Source organism: Leuciscus leuciscus, assembly GCF_965113295.1.
Source record: "Leuciscus leuciscus genome assembly, chromosome: 8".
Taxonomy (NCBI): Eukaryota; Metazoa; Chordata; class Actinopteri; order Cypriniformes; family Leuciscidae; genus Leuciscus; species Leuciscus leuciscus.
In genome coordinates, this window is record NC_138732.1 from 32,964,070 (window position 1) to 32,978,221 (window position 14,152).

Sequence of the window (14,152 nt, forward strand, 5' to 3'; positions counted from 1 at the left end):
AGCAACGAAAAAACATCCTGCAATTATAAATGCTTAACAACATAATTTACCAATAAAGCCATTATCTGCAGTATATTTATCTATATAAAACGGGTAGTTCCAGTCCTTGGTTCTGATTAACGTTAGTGGGGTTTTTTTCCAGATAAAACTAGTGATCGACCGATATATCGGTCAGCCGATATATCGGGCCGATATTTGCGGGTTTGACGTGTATCGGCATCGGCCGATACGCGGCTGCTGCGTTCGCCGATAGTTTTTTCCCGGCATTATTTACAGACAGGCGTCCGCAGGCAGCTTTGTGTTGCTGGAGACGCTGCACGTGCAGCCCATGCACTGCCCCTCCCACACTAGCACAAGTTTTAAACTTTCAAAGCATCTTTTAACTGTTTGACTTAGCTGAAATATTGCCATACACTTTGAAAGTGGAAACACGTTGCTCTATATGTGTGTGCAACTATAGCTAAGCAAGTTTGAGGGTCCAAATGGAAAACGCGAATGCCGAATATATGCTTGTCATTGTATTTAGGGAGCTGCAAATAGCTAAGTTTGAGGCTATCCATATGCATACGGCAGCTGTTACAAACACTGGTCATAGGATTAAATAATGCCGACGTTGGTTCGTGATTCCGTGATATTTGTGGGAGTTTTATTCAGCGAGGTGGTCGAACTCAGTCAGAACACTCCCTGAGGTAAAAGAATCGACGCGGTTGCGACACGCATGCGATGCAGCGCGCTCGTTTGTCCCGGCGCTCATATGCCGTGGTGAGATGAAAAGTTGAAAACATTTAAACTTTTCAGAATGCCGCAAGCGCACGCAGGTTATGTGACAAAAAAACGGACCTTTCCATGACAACATCGAAAGCTCGGCCGAGCAGCTGATCAAAGCTGGACAGGGCAGGTTTTTATTTTTCATCTCCATAAATATATGTGACGTTAGTCGTAAAGGGCTTGAAATAAATTAATCCTTACTTCCTCGTCATCATGATTAGAGTGCAGTTCATAGTTGCATAGCAACGACAGACGCCACGGGAGTGCAAGCGCTTGTAGAAAGGAGAAAGCGTCGCGGCTGTGCTTACTGTCACGGGTGACAAAATGCTGGGAAAAGCGGAACCTTTCTTTTCTCTTTCTATGTCCCCGAGGGGAGTTATTTTGGTGTAACATCTCACTCCGGTTCCGGGTGTAGCGGAGATATTGCGCAAACTAATTACAGCTGATGCACGACAGGTGGGAGGGAGAGAGAGGAGCGGTGTTTGTACAGGCTTTCCGCTTCACAAGAGGAGGATAAAAGAGCCATTCAGAGTCGAGTTAGGGCGAAGGTTGGAACTGGTAAAGGTCAATCGGTGTTCAGTTGATCAGTTGTTTGGCTGGGTCTCTGTCGTTGTGTTTTGGGGTAGAAGATCGCCGGTTTGGACGCTTACATTGGACGCTGTCATCCTGGAAATTCGTGTAAGTGAGGAACTGCTATTTGAGTCTGTCGTTTGGAGCTGCTTGTGGAAAATTACTGGATTGAATTGTGGCTTGGATCTGCGCTGGAAGAGGAAAAGAGAAAGATAAGTGAATTAAATTACATCGTTGAATTAAATGTAAAGCTTGAAGCAAAGACTGTGAATGTGAAACTTACTATTGAGGAGGACATCTGTTTCAGATGCGCTGGAGAGAATGGAGAGTTGAATATTCCCATTGAAATGCATGGACGAAGCGAGTTTTTCTGATCAGCCCTACTGTGTGTGAGTGATTTGCAGTTGTTTGCCTTACCTGATGCACGCTGAATTAATGCTGTGGATTTGTAGTGGACACGAGTGCTGTGTGCTATGCTGAGAAGAGTCTCCCAACGCCTGCTTTCATTTTTGTGAAATGATCTACTTGTCCTCATCCAAAATTCAGAACGATGCAACTGAACTGGTGAAGTAATGCTTTGTATTATCCTCTCTTCCACTGAGTATTGTTGTGAAGTAATCCCTTATTGAAGGCTCCTGTTAACCCTCTCTCTCTCTGAAATTACAAGTCTCGTGAAGAACCGTATGGCTGTGGAAAAGTCTGAACCGTTATACTTAGTGATGGAGCCCTGAAGATGTATAACATCGCTGATAAAGTCGCAATTTCCTTTTTATGTCTTGACGAGAGAAACTGCTGTTGAGAGAAGAAACCTCACCTGTTACCTACCGTCTGAGTCCTGCAGATGTGCAGCAACGCTGTGAAGTGAGTTTTAAAGTCACAATTTCCCTTTTAGATCCTGACGAGAGAATCTGCTGATAAGAGAAGAAACCTTACCTGTGACCTACCGCCTGAGTCCTGCAGATGTGCAGCAACGCTGTGAAGTGAGTTTTAAAGTCACAATTCCCCTCTCACGTCCTGTTAAGAGAATCTGCTGTTAAGAGAAGAAACCTTACCTGTGACCTACCGCCTGAGTCCTGCAGATGTGCAGCAACGCTGTGAAGTGAGTTTTAAAGTCACAATTTCCCTCTCACGACCTGTTAAGAGAATCTGCTGTTAAGAGAAGAAACCTCACCTGTTACCTACCGCCTGAGTCCTGCAGATGTGCAGCAACGCTGTGAAGTGAGTTTTAAAGTCACAATTTCCCTCTCACGACCTGTTAAGAGAATCTGCTGTTAAGAGAAGAAACCTTACCTGTTACCTACCGCCTGAGTCCTGCAGATGTGCAGCAACGCTGTGAAGTGAGTTTTAAAGTCACAATTTCCCTCTCACGACCTGTTAAGAGAATCTGCTGTTAAGAGAAGAAACCTTACCTGTTACCTACCGCCTGAGACCTGCAGATGTGCAGCAACGCTGTGAAGTGAGTTTTAGAGTCACAATTCCCCTCTCACGTCCTGTTAAGAGAATCTGCTGTTAAGAGAAGAAACCTTACCTGTTACCTACCGCCTGAGTCCTGCAGATGTGCAGCAACGCTGTGAAGTGAGTTTTAAAGTCACAATTCCCCTTTCACGTCCTGTTAAGAGAATCTGCTGTTGAAGAAGTAAACATTACTTGTTACTTATCGTTTGAGTCCTGCAGACGTGCAGCAACGCCGTGGAGTAAGCCTTCCTAGCCACTATCGTTCCATTGTGCCCCGAAGACAGTGGAAAATCGTTTCAGCGGCTACTCCGGTCCAATAGCTCGAGAAGACAGGAGTTGCTCATTCTTTCTTCAAGTTGATTATTATTCAATAAAGATTGTTACCTTTGAACCAAATTACCTGCTTCCTCTTTTGTCCATCTGTTGCGTGCCTGTGGTGTTGGCTCCTCACGGTGGTGTCTGGAGTCAGGGGCGGCTGGTCATCCGAGTCCGCCCCGGCCTGCACCGGTGACACAATTTGGCGTAAGTCGGCAGGATTGCCACCGTGAGTTGTAGCGGCCACAGGTACGCGATGGTGGACGAAGAGGTCCCACCAGTTCGCTCGCAAGTAATGCCCATTATGATGGGAGCCCCTTGGGCACAACGCTATGGAGGACCAGGATCGGAGCTGAGTTTTCAGGACTGGAAAGCGCAGACGGAATATCTGGCTGGATTACAAGGACTGAGCGCATCGCAAAAGGTACAGTTTGTGCTAGGATCGTTAGAAGGAGAAGCCAAAAGGGAAGTTCTTGCTGCATCAGAAGCCACGCGGGCCACTGTGAAGAATGTCTTTGATTTCTTGTCTGGAGTATATGGAGATTCTACCCCGGTAGCCATCCTTCGTGCCCAGTTCTTTAACTGTCAGCAGGGGCCTCAGCAGACTCTGCGAGCATACTCCCTGAAACTGCGAGAGCAGTTTGGCCGGCTGAAAGGTCGACAAGATCATGGACTGGGAGAAGGAGAGGGCTTATTGAGAGACCAGTTTGTTTTGGGGCTGCGTGAAGGACCGGTGCGCCAGGGCATACGGCTCCAGCTTCGACGAGACCCCACTATGTCTTTTGAGGCTCTTCGACAAGAGGCCTTGGCGTTGGAGTCAGATCAGGGAGAGACGACTCGGACACCGGTTCGTGTGGCGGCCAGCAGCGCCACAGTGCCCGCGCCTGTTGAGTCAAGTGAGTGGAAGCAGACATTGAGGACAGAATTACTGGAGGATGTTAAGGGACAGATGGCAGAGTTGTCTCGGAGTCTTTTGGGTGAGCTTCATCGAGGTCGAGTCGAAGGTGGACCGATGGTGCGAGGAAGATCATATTCAGAGGAGGGGCCAAGACCTGTACGCCGCCCTCCGCGTCCGACGGGCCCCCGGTTTCAGTGGGATCATCAGGGTCGACCCATCTGTATCAATTGTGGAAATCCGGGACACATCAGCCGCCAGTGCGACCGTCGTCGAAGCTCTCAAGGGGGTTTTTAGTCCCACCGGTCACTGTGGGTCAAGTGGCCGGGACCCCTTCAAGAGACCCTTGTTCTGTTCCTGTGATGAGAGACGACTGGGTTGGGCGTTGTCCCACCGTAGAAGTTCAAGTTAATGGAATGAAGATTAATTGTCTGGTCGATACAGGTTCTCAGGTCACATTGTTTTCAGAAAGTCTGGCTCTGGAGCTATTCGCGGATCATCGGCTTCACAGGACGGAAACTTCAAGACTCACATTACGTGGAGCGAATGGATTGGATATTCCTTATACTGGGTACATCGTGGTAGACTTTCTGGTTCGAGGGGTTCCTGTCCACCAGAAAGGTGTTGTCATTGTTCGAGACCATTGCTTGGGTCTCCATCGAGCACTGCTAGGGATGAATGTCATTCTGGATTGTTGGGAAGACCTGTTTAACGGTCGACCGACCCGAACATCTCCGTTGGCAGCAAGGCAGGACTGGGACCGGATCCTGGCCGATTGTCAAAGAGTCCATGCGGCCAGTCAGGTGCAAGAGCGGGAAGATATCGGTCGAGTCATCTGCCGGTATGCTCTGTCTGTTCCAGCCCGGAGTGAGGCTGTTCTTTGGGTCCGAGTGCCGGCTGGACCCCGTGAGTCAGGTAACTGTGTCCTGGTAGAGCCTCATGAAGATTGTCAACCCATCGAAGTAGCCCATGGACTAGCGGTCATACGACGAGGGCGAGTTTCAGTGAAGGTGCGAAACGCCCATCCCTACCCAGTACTCCTTCGTCGACACCAACGGCTGGTTCGAGTTTCATCTGTCCGTCCTGTCCAAGTCCAAGAGCAACAAGATGTCTGTTTCAGGCAGGTGAGCCCTGCGGTGGTAGAAGTTGCCGTCCGTCCAGTGGAGGCCAGTACAGGCCCTGTGAGAGGAGGAATGCCGACCCATTTGATGGGGGAGTCTTTGAAGGGTGAGGACCTGGAAGAAGGACAAGTGTTACAGCTCCAGGAGCTCCTGAAGAGGTGGAAACATGTGTTCTCAACCCATGAGGAAGACTATGGTTGTACAGGAGTGATTAAGCACCAAATACCCACCGGAGAAGCAACACCTAGTCGGGAGCGGTACCGTCCGGTGCCCCCCACTCTCTACACTGAAGTCCGCGCTCTGCTAAAAGGGATGCTAGATGGAGGGATTGTTCGAGAAAGTAGTAGTCCATGGGCAGCCCCGATTGTCCTAGTACGGAAGAAAACGGGAGCCTGGAGATTTTGTGTTGACTACCGCAAGCTCAATAGTGTGACCAAGAAAGATGCATTCCCGTTGCCGCGAATCGAAGATTCACTCACGAGTTTGACTCAAGCAGCATGGTATTCGACCTTGGATTTGGCCAGCGGATACTGGCAAGTACAGATGGATGACCGCGATAGAGAGAAGACTGCCTTCACCACACCGTTCGGGCTATTCGAGTGGGACCGGATGCCGTTCGGGTTGTGCAACGCCCCCGCGACCTTCCAGCGACTTATGCAGCGATGCCTGGGAGGGCAACTAGTTGAATCCACGCTGGTCTATTTGGACGATGTAATCGTTTTTTCCCCTGACTTTCAAACTCACCTGCATCACTTAGAGAATGCCTTCCGGGCCATGGAGAAATATGGGCTAAAATTGAGACCAGAAAAATGCCAGTTGTTTCGCAAAGAGGTACAGTTCCTGGGACATCGAGTCAGCGCTGCCGGTATATCCCCTGATCCAGAGAAAGTTGCAGCAGTCCAAGGCTGGGAGCCCCCACGAACGGTGAGACAAGTGCGGTCCTTCCTAGGCTTCGTAGGATATTATCGACGATTTATTAAAGGATTCTCTGGGCTTGCTAAGCCATTGAACCAGCTTCTTGCTGGTACTGGACGTTCCCGTGGCAAAGGCTCATCGACAGTGCAATGGGGCGCAGCATGTGAAACGGCCTTCCAAAATCTGAAGCAGGAACTTTTGGGGGCCCCTATCCTGGCCTATGCAGACTTCACTCAGCCGTTTCTCCTGTATACCGATGCCAGCAATGCAGGATTGGGGGCGGTATTAGCCCAAGAGCAACAAGGAGTGGAGAAGGTAATCGCTTATGCCAGTCGAAGTTTACATCCTGCAGAGCGGAACGCAGCAAACTACAGTTCCTTCAAGATAGAGTTGCTAGCCATGAAATGGGCCATGGCCGAGAAATTCAAAGACTACCTGTGGGGAGCTAAGGTGACTGTGATCACGGACAACAATCCTCTAGTTCATTTACAGACTGCCAAGTTGGGAGCAGTGGAGCAGCGGTGGGTGGCTCAGCTTGCTAATTATGACTATCAGCTCAAGTATCGACCCGGCAGAGAAAACGCGAATGCTGATGCATTGTCCAGACTCCCAGCCATTCAGAGAAACGGTCAAACGCACCTCGATGCCCCCGGTCAAGAGGATGAATTGTTGGTGGCGGTCGTGGAAGCTCCCGGGACCCAGGGGGACATTCCGTCCAGTTGGGGATGGGACCCCGGACGGTGGAGCAGGTTACAGCAAGGAGACGAAGACCTGTGTCAGGTCGCCTCGCATCTCAGGCGAGGATTCAGGCTGCGAGCTGGGGAAAGGCAGGCTCAGACAGTGGGAGTACAACAGCTCCTGAAACAGTGGAAGAGACTGCGGATCAGAGGAGGGGTAATTTGCCGTTCACTGCGAGATCCAAAAACTCAGGAAACCAGGTATCAAGTGGTGGTTCCAGAGGACCAAGTCCAAGAGCTGTTGAATGCCTATCACACCCATGCTGGCCATCAAGGCCAAGAAAAGACTTTGTCACTGTTGAGGAGGTATTTCTACTGGTCAAGGATGGAGAAGAAAGTTGAAGAGTTTGTTCAGAGTTGTCCACGGTGCACGCTGTTCAAACTCCGGAAGGAACCTCGAGCCCCACTGGTTCCCTTTCGGCCGAAGGCACCTCTGCACATCATAGGGATTGATTTCCTGACTCTAGGGAGACCCGCAGATCGATATCAAAACATCCTGGTAATGACGGATCTGTTCACCAAGTACGCTTGGGCCGTCCCCACGGTAGACCAGACGGCAGTGACTACGGCCAATGCCCTTTGGAGAACGGTAATACAGCCGTTTGGCTGTCCAGAGACCCTCCATTCGGACCAAGGTCCAAACTTCGAGTCCCGAGTCATACAGGAGCTGAGCCAGCTCTATGGTTGTCGAAAGACACACACAACTTCGTATCATCCCCAAGGTAACGGGGGATGCGAAAGATTCAATCAGACCCTGTTAGGGCTGTTGGGAACGTTGGAGAGTGAGCAGCAGTGTCAGTGGGCCGAGAGCCTCCCTACGTTACTACAAGCCTATAATAATAGCGTGCACAGCATCACCGGGTATGCCCCTTCTTACCTCATGTTTGGGCGTCATCTACGTCTACCTGTAGACTTGCTTCTGGGCACCGAGGCCACCGAAGGAGAGTACAACACAACGGACTGGGTAAATCGACACCATCAACAACTACTAAATGCCTACAAGCGAGTTTCAGACCATTTGAGTGCTGCAGCAGCTAAGAACAAGCGACTGTATGATCGAACTGCCAGAGAAGCCCCTTTACTGCCTGGAGAGCGAGTGCTGGTAAGGGACAACCGACGTCCAGGGAAAGGAAAGCTCCATGATCGTTGGGAATCGACACCATATGTGGTGGAGCACCGGCAGGGGCCTGATGCTCCAGTCTATTCGGTACGGCCTGAGGGAAAACCGGGACCTATACGAGTGCTTCATCGAAATTTGCTCCGTCCATGTCCGAACTATCCACAGCCAGCGGCTGAAATACAAAGTGCGCCGCTTGCTCCCAAGGTGCCCATGGTAGGGTGGGCAATAGTCCCAGGGAATCCCGAAGCGGAGGCCCGAGCGGCTTCACCCACGCCACCCCGACGGTCCCAGCGGGACAACCAAGGACAGCCGCCTGAGAGATATGGCGAATGGCATTAGAGAAGACCGGTTCCAGGGACTAGAACCGATTGGCAAGGGGGGATGTCACGGGTGACAAAATGCTGGGAAAAGCGGAACCTTTCTTTTCTCTTTCTATGTCCCCGAGGGGAGTTATTTTGGTGTAACATCTCACTCCGGTTCCGGGTGTAGCGGAGATATTGCGCAAACTAATTACAGCTGATGCACGACAGGTGGGAGGGAGAGAGAGGAGCGGTGTTTGTACAGGCTTTCCGCTTCACAAGAGGAGGATAAAAGAGCCATTCAGAGTCGAGTTAGGGCGAAGGTTGGAACTGGTCAAGGTCAATCGGTGTTCAGTTGATCAGTTGTTTGGCTGGGTCTCTGTCGTTGTGTTTTGGGGTAGAAGATCGCCGGTTTGGACGCTTACATTGGACGCTGTCATCCTGGAAATTCGTGTAAGTGAGGAACTGCTATTTGAGTCTGTCGTTTGGAGCTGCTTGTGGAAAATTACTGGATTGAATTGTGGCTTGGATCTGCGCTGGAAGAGGAAAAGAGAAAGATAAGTGAATTAAATTACATCGTTGAATTAAATGTAAAGCTTGAAGCAAAGACTGTGAATGTGAAACTTACTATTGAGGAGGACATCTGTTTCAGATGCGCTGGAGAGAATGGAGAGTTGAATATTCCCATTGAAATGCATGGACGAAGCGAGTTTTTCTGATCAGCCCTACTGTGTGTGAGTGATTTGCAGTTGTTTGCCTTACCTGATGCACGCTGAATTAATGCTGTGGATTTGTAGTGGACACGAGTGCTGTGTGCTATGCTGAGAAGAGTCTCCCAACGCCTGCTTTCATTTTTGTGAAATGATCTACTTGTCCTCATCCAAAATTCAGAACGATGCAACTGAACTGGTGAAGTAATGCTTTGTATTATCCTCTCTTCCACTGAGTATTGTTGTGAAGTAATCCCTTATTGAAGGCTCCTGTTAACCCTCTCTCTCTCTGAAATTACAAGTCTCGTGAAGAACCGTATGGCTGTGGAAAAGTCTGAACCGTTATACTTAGTGATGGAGCCCTGAAGATGTATAACATCGCTGATAAAGTCACAATTTCCTTTTTATGTCTTGACGAGAGAAACTGCTGTTGAGAGAAGAAACCTCACCTGTTACCTACCGTCTGAGTCCTGCAGATGTGCAGCAACGCTGTGAAGTGAGTTTTAAAGTCACAATTTCCCTTTTAGATCCTGACGAGAGAATCTGCTGATAAGAGAAGAAACCTTACCTGTGACCTACCGCCTGAGTCCTGCAGATGTGCAGCAACGCTGTGAAGTGAGTTTTAAAGTCACAATTCCCCTCTCACGTCCTGTTAAGAGAATCTGCTGTTAAGAGAAGAAACCTTACCTGTGACCTACCGCCTGAGTCCTGCAGATGTGCAGCAACGCTGTGAAGTGAGTTTTAAAGTCACAATTTCCCTCTCACGACCTGTTAAGAGAATCTGCTGTTAAGAGAAGAAACCTCACCTGTTACCTACCGCCTGAGTCCTGCAGATGTGCAGCAACGCTGTGAAGTGAGTTTTAAAGTCACAATTTCCCTCTCACGACCTGTTAAGAGAATCTGCTGTTAAGAGAAGAAACCTTACCTGTTACCTACCGCCTGAGTCCTGCAGATGTGCAGCAACGCTGTGAAGTGAGTTTTAAAGTCACAATTTCCCTCTCACGACCTGTTAAGAGAATCTGCTGTTAAGAGAAGAAACCTTACCTGTTACCTACCGCCTGAGACCTGCAGATGTGCAGCAACGCTGTGAAGTGAGTTTTAGAGTCACAATTCCCCTCTCACGTCCTGTTAAGAGAATCTGCTGTTAAGAGAAGAAACCTTACCTGTTACTTATCGTTTGAGTCCTGCAGACGTGCAGCAACGCCGTGGAGTAAGCCTTCCTAGCCACTATCGTTCCATTGTGCCCCGAAGACAGTGGAAAATCGTTTCAGCGGCTACTCCGGTCCAATAGCTCGAGAAGACAGGAGTTGCTCATTCTTTCTTCAAGTTGATTATTATTCAATAAAGATTGTTACCTTTGAACCAAATTACCTGCTTCCTCTTTTGTCCATCTGTTGCGTGCCTGTGGTGTTGGCTCCTCACGGTGGTGTCTGGAGTCAGGGGCGGCTGGTCATCCGAGTCCGCCCCGGCCTGCACCGGTGACATTACCACACGTTTTTAGACGCGATATGTGAACAGTCCCTAATTCATAATAAACTGAGAATCTATTTAGTTTAAAATCGTTTTTGTTTTGTTTAAAATGGTGATCACAATTACATATCAGACAACTACACAGAGTAACATGTTCCAGTCTATTTATATAAAAAAAAAATTGAATCATTAATTCAAACACGTTTAAAACGAATTAATTCAGTCTCATTCATAAATACCTGTTTAATTAATGGATGATTCACCGTTTTTTAATGAAGAGTCTTCTTGAATAAATGATTAAATGGATTTTTTTAAATCTTTTAGAATTTATTTTCAGAATTTGAATTATGCTTAAATATTTATTTTCAGTATTTTCAGCACTGAACTTTTTTTTTTACTTGTTCTACCTCACATGTTTTTAATATTTGTCAAATCTCAAATATTGTTGTTTTTTTTAAGTTCAATAAATGTTCCTTTTTTAAGTTCAATAAATGTTCCTTTTATAAGTTCAATAAATGTTCCTTATTTTAAATTGAGACTTGTAACATTTGTTATCATCATTGTGTCATTTTTATGATGTAAATTGAGTGAGCAAAAGCAGTATCGGCTCCAAATATCGGCCCAAGAAAATCGGCAGCCCGTATCGGTCATCGGCTAAGGCTGATGAAAAAAAATCGGTATCGGCATTGGCACTAAAAAATCCATATCGGTCGATCCCTAGATAAAACACGGCAATGATCGCTTCAATGGTTCAACATTTCACTGCACAACACCCCTAGCAACCATCTTAGCAACATAAACATAAACTTCTCATTGATATTGTTCATTGAAGCTTATAGAGTAGAGTATTACGAGAGTACCTGCATTTACAGTAGATATAGTCATATATTCATAATAAAAATCTGTTTGAATGTCCGCTGCAATATCTTGAACTTTTAACAGTTAAGGGGTTTTCCCGTGCCCTGACACCCTAGTCATTTGCGTCTGACAGACTGTCTCATAAAGACAGTCTTTGCCGCCATCTAATGGCGAAATAATGTAAATATAGTTGTTCCTACCTCTGATGTCGCGCGATGCAGCAGATTCACTTCTCCACACTGCATTCACTCACCGAACTCTTGACTGAGTGCTTATGACGTCACAAAGGCCGCGCCAGAACTCCTGAGGATGGAAATGGTTATTATTTAAATGTTCTAGTTGTTGATTCAAACAATTACATGAACCTTTTTTTTTTTTTTTTATCACGTGTGAATGTTTTAAATTACTTTTATATATAGATTTTGATTTACCCTGCCAGCTCTAGACTTTCAATCTAAAACTATGAAAATTCATTGTAAAACTATGATAAACCTAAAATAAATAAATATATAACATTTGAATAGCCTATTTATCAAGTGAAAATGATTTCTTAAAAAAGTTATTGTTTCCAGTTACCAAAGAGCCAACAAAATGAAATGAGGTGAACAGTATACATAAAAACCAGGTACATTTCACATATAAAATATTTTTATTCTGCTGTTTTTGTCAAATTATGCACAAATAAAAAGATAATTTGTTAGTAGTTAATATAAAATATTATTGGTTTGTATTCATTCACCATCGTCAATTTCAACACTGAATATTATCAAAAAGAATACATATTATTTTTTTAGTTGGCCCATTGACTTCAATTTTAAAACATGTTTGCTCAACTAGTTTCATAGTTCATTCAACTGAGAAGTTTTATTTAGTCCAACATTTAGAAATCTAGTGTGAAGATTCTGTCAATTACAAATGACAAAAAACAGTTTATTGTTTATCATTTTATTTGTTACATGTTATATGATAATAGGAATAGTTGTTGAATTAGTTACTAAGCAATTTTATACTGACGCTGCTAACATAAAATACTTAACTGCCAAAAGATACATACAATTATTTGCATTTAAAGCACAAAAAAAAAAAAAAAAAAAAAAAAACATTTTTTTTTTCTCAGCATGGAATAGTTCAATCAACAGATGCTTGACATACGCATGTTGAAATACAAATACAAAATTAAAATGTAGTCAACTGAAATGTGCTTAAACACTACCGATTTGTTTATATACAAACTCTTCAAAAAATGTCATCTTAAAAAATGAAAATGTACAGTTCACTTCACCTCTGAACCGTTACGAGCATCAAGACACCGTTATAGACTTGAAGCAACATCCAGTCTAAAGAGTCTATTTAGTCTGTTACAAAATCTATATTTACTGACAAATTTCCTGAATAAAGACTGAAAACCAATTAAGTATAAACTGTCTTTTACATTAAAATGTACAAAAACCCGTTGCTATAAGCATACTTACCATACTCAACTACATTAAAGATCATGATGTTTAATGTCAGAAATGTCAGACTTTAATCTGCAGGAAAACTAGGCTAGATCTGGTTGTGCTGAAGCTCTCTCTCACTCCTGATGTTCAAAACAAACAGTCAACACTTTGTTAAAACTTCGCTCAGCCCAAAAGACCGGGACAGGAGAAGGAGAAGGACCAGGACACTAAAAGTGTTTGTAGAATAATCTTAATTACTTCTCAATGCTCAGTCGGACTTCATCTGACCAGCACAAATTCAACAAGTGTTCATGAAGACAATGGGAAATTACTGCTTCACAACATCATCCCGTGACGTTAAACACCTTCAAATTGAGACATATTTGTACAACACAGCACAAAACATACGACAGAGATAAAGTAATATGAAAAAAGATTTCAAATAGCATGAATGAAGGGCAATGCAGATGTATGTTTGCTCTCTTAAAGGGGTCATCGGATGCCCATTTTCCACAAGTTGGTATGATTCTTTAGGGTCTTCATGTAAAGTGTGTAACGTATACTAAAATTCCTCAATGGGTGTGTAAAACAACACCCTTTTTACCTCCTCCAAAACAGCTCTGTTCACAGCGACCCGTTTCGGTGCATGTCTCTTTAAATGATAATGAGCAACTGCTCACCCATGAGGGGTGTCCACCATAGACAGTATAAGAAGTGGACAGAGCCATCTCATTGGAACTCAATTGAGACAAGTGAAGCCCATTTTTAGCGATTTTTTTGGACTTTCGTTCCTGACGCGCAGACTCAAACCGAGCTTGACGACGTAGATGTGACGTGAGCAACCCGTCTGTCTTCTAGTGGCTGTGGCATGAGAAATCTGAATCATTCCCTTCCGAATCTTGCAGAGACGGAGAGCGTGAGTAGGAGGTATCCACGAGCTAGGAGCAGGAGAAACTTTTGCTAGGTATTCTGATGAATTATTTTGTCATTTTGCCTCCATGTCCTCCCGATTGCCCGCGAGCTTCTCCTCCTGTCCATACGGTAATCTCTCTACTGTGCGACAGAGAGTCGCGTGGTTATGACGCAATCTTTAGCCTACTTTTACAAAAACTGCTTCTACGAGGCCATAACATAAGCTACAAGGTAATGGAGCATTTTATACATTGTTGTGTTTCTTTAGAAATAAATAATGGACAAATGGAGTCTTTAAACGCCTCAGATGTGAAGTTATTCGCTGTCAAAGTGACGCCAAAATGAATGGGAGTCAATGGGATGCTAACAGCAGGTGAAGTTCTGCTACAAGATGGTGGCACGCGGCCGGCTTCAACTTCCGGTCGACTTCCTTCCCGCTTGGTGTCCACACAAGACATTTTTAAGTGTTGCCTTGGGCCCAGTTTACACGTACATGGTTATTTTGAAAAACGGAGACGTTTCCCTTCGTTTGCGCCCTTCGTTTACACGCAAACGGAGAATTCGCCTC

The 14,152-nt window shown here is 45.7% G+C and overlaps 1 protein-coding gene and 1 long non-coding RNA gene across 2 annotated transcripts in view; one reads left to right on the forward strand and one right to left on the reverse strand.

Annotated features, from left to right (window-relative positions):
• Positions 1–14,152, forward strand: part of LOC309505078 (uncharacterized protein) — a 298,235-nt gene that overhangs the window by 216,984 nt on the left and 67,099 nt on the right. The gene's annotated exons all lie outside the window — the stretch shown is intronic.
• Positions 962–10,617, reverse strand: LOC309504826. Its single transcript, XR_014208187.1, has 3 exons — positions 10,576–10,617; positions 10,389–10,449; positions 962–1,071 (listed from the first exon to the last, which is right to left on the reverse strand). It is a non-coding gene; the product is annotated as an uncharacterized lncRNA (long non-coding RNA).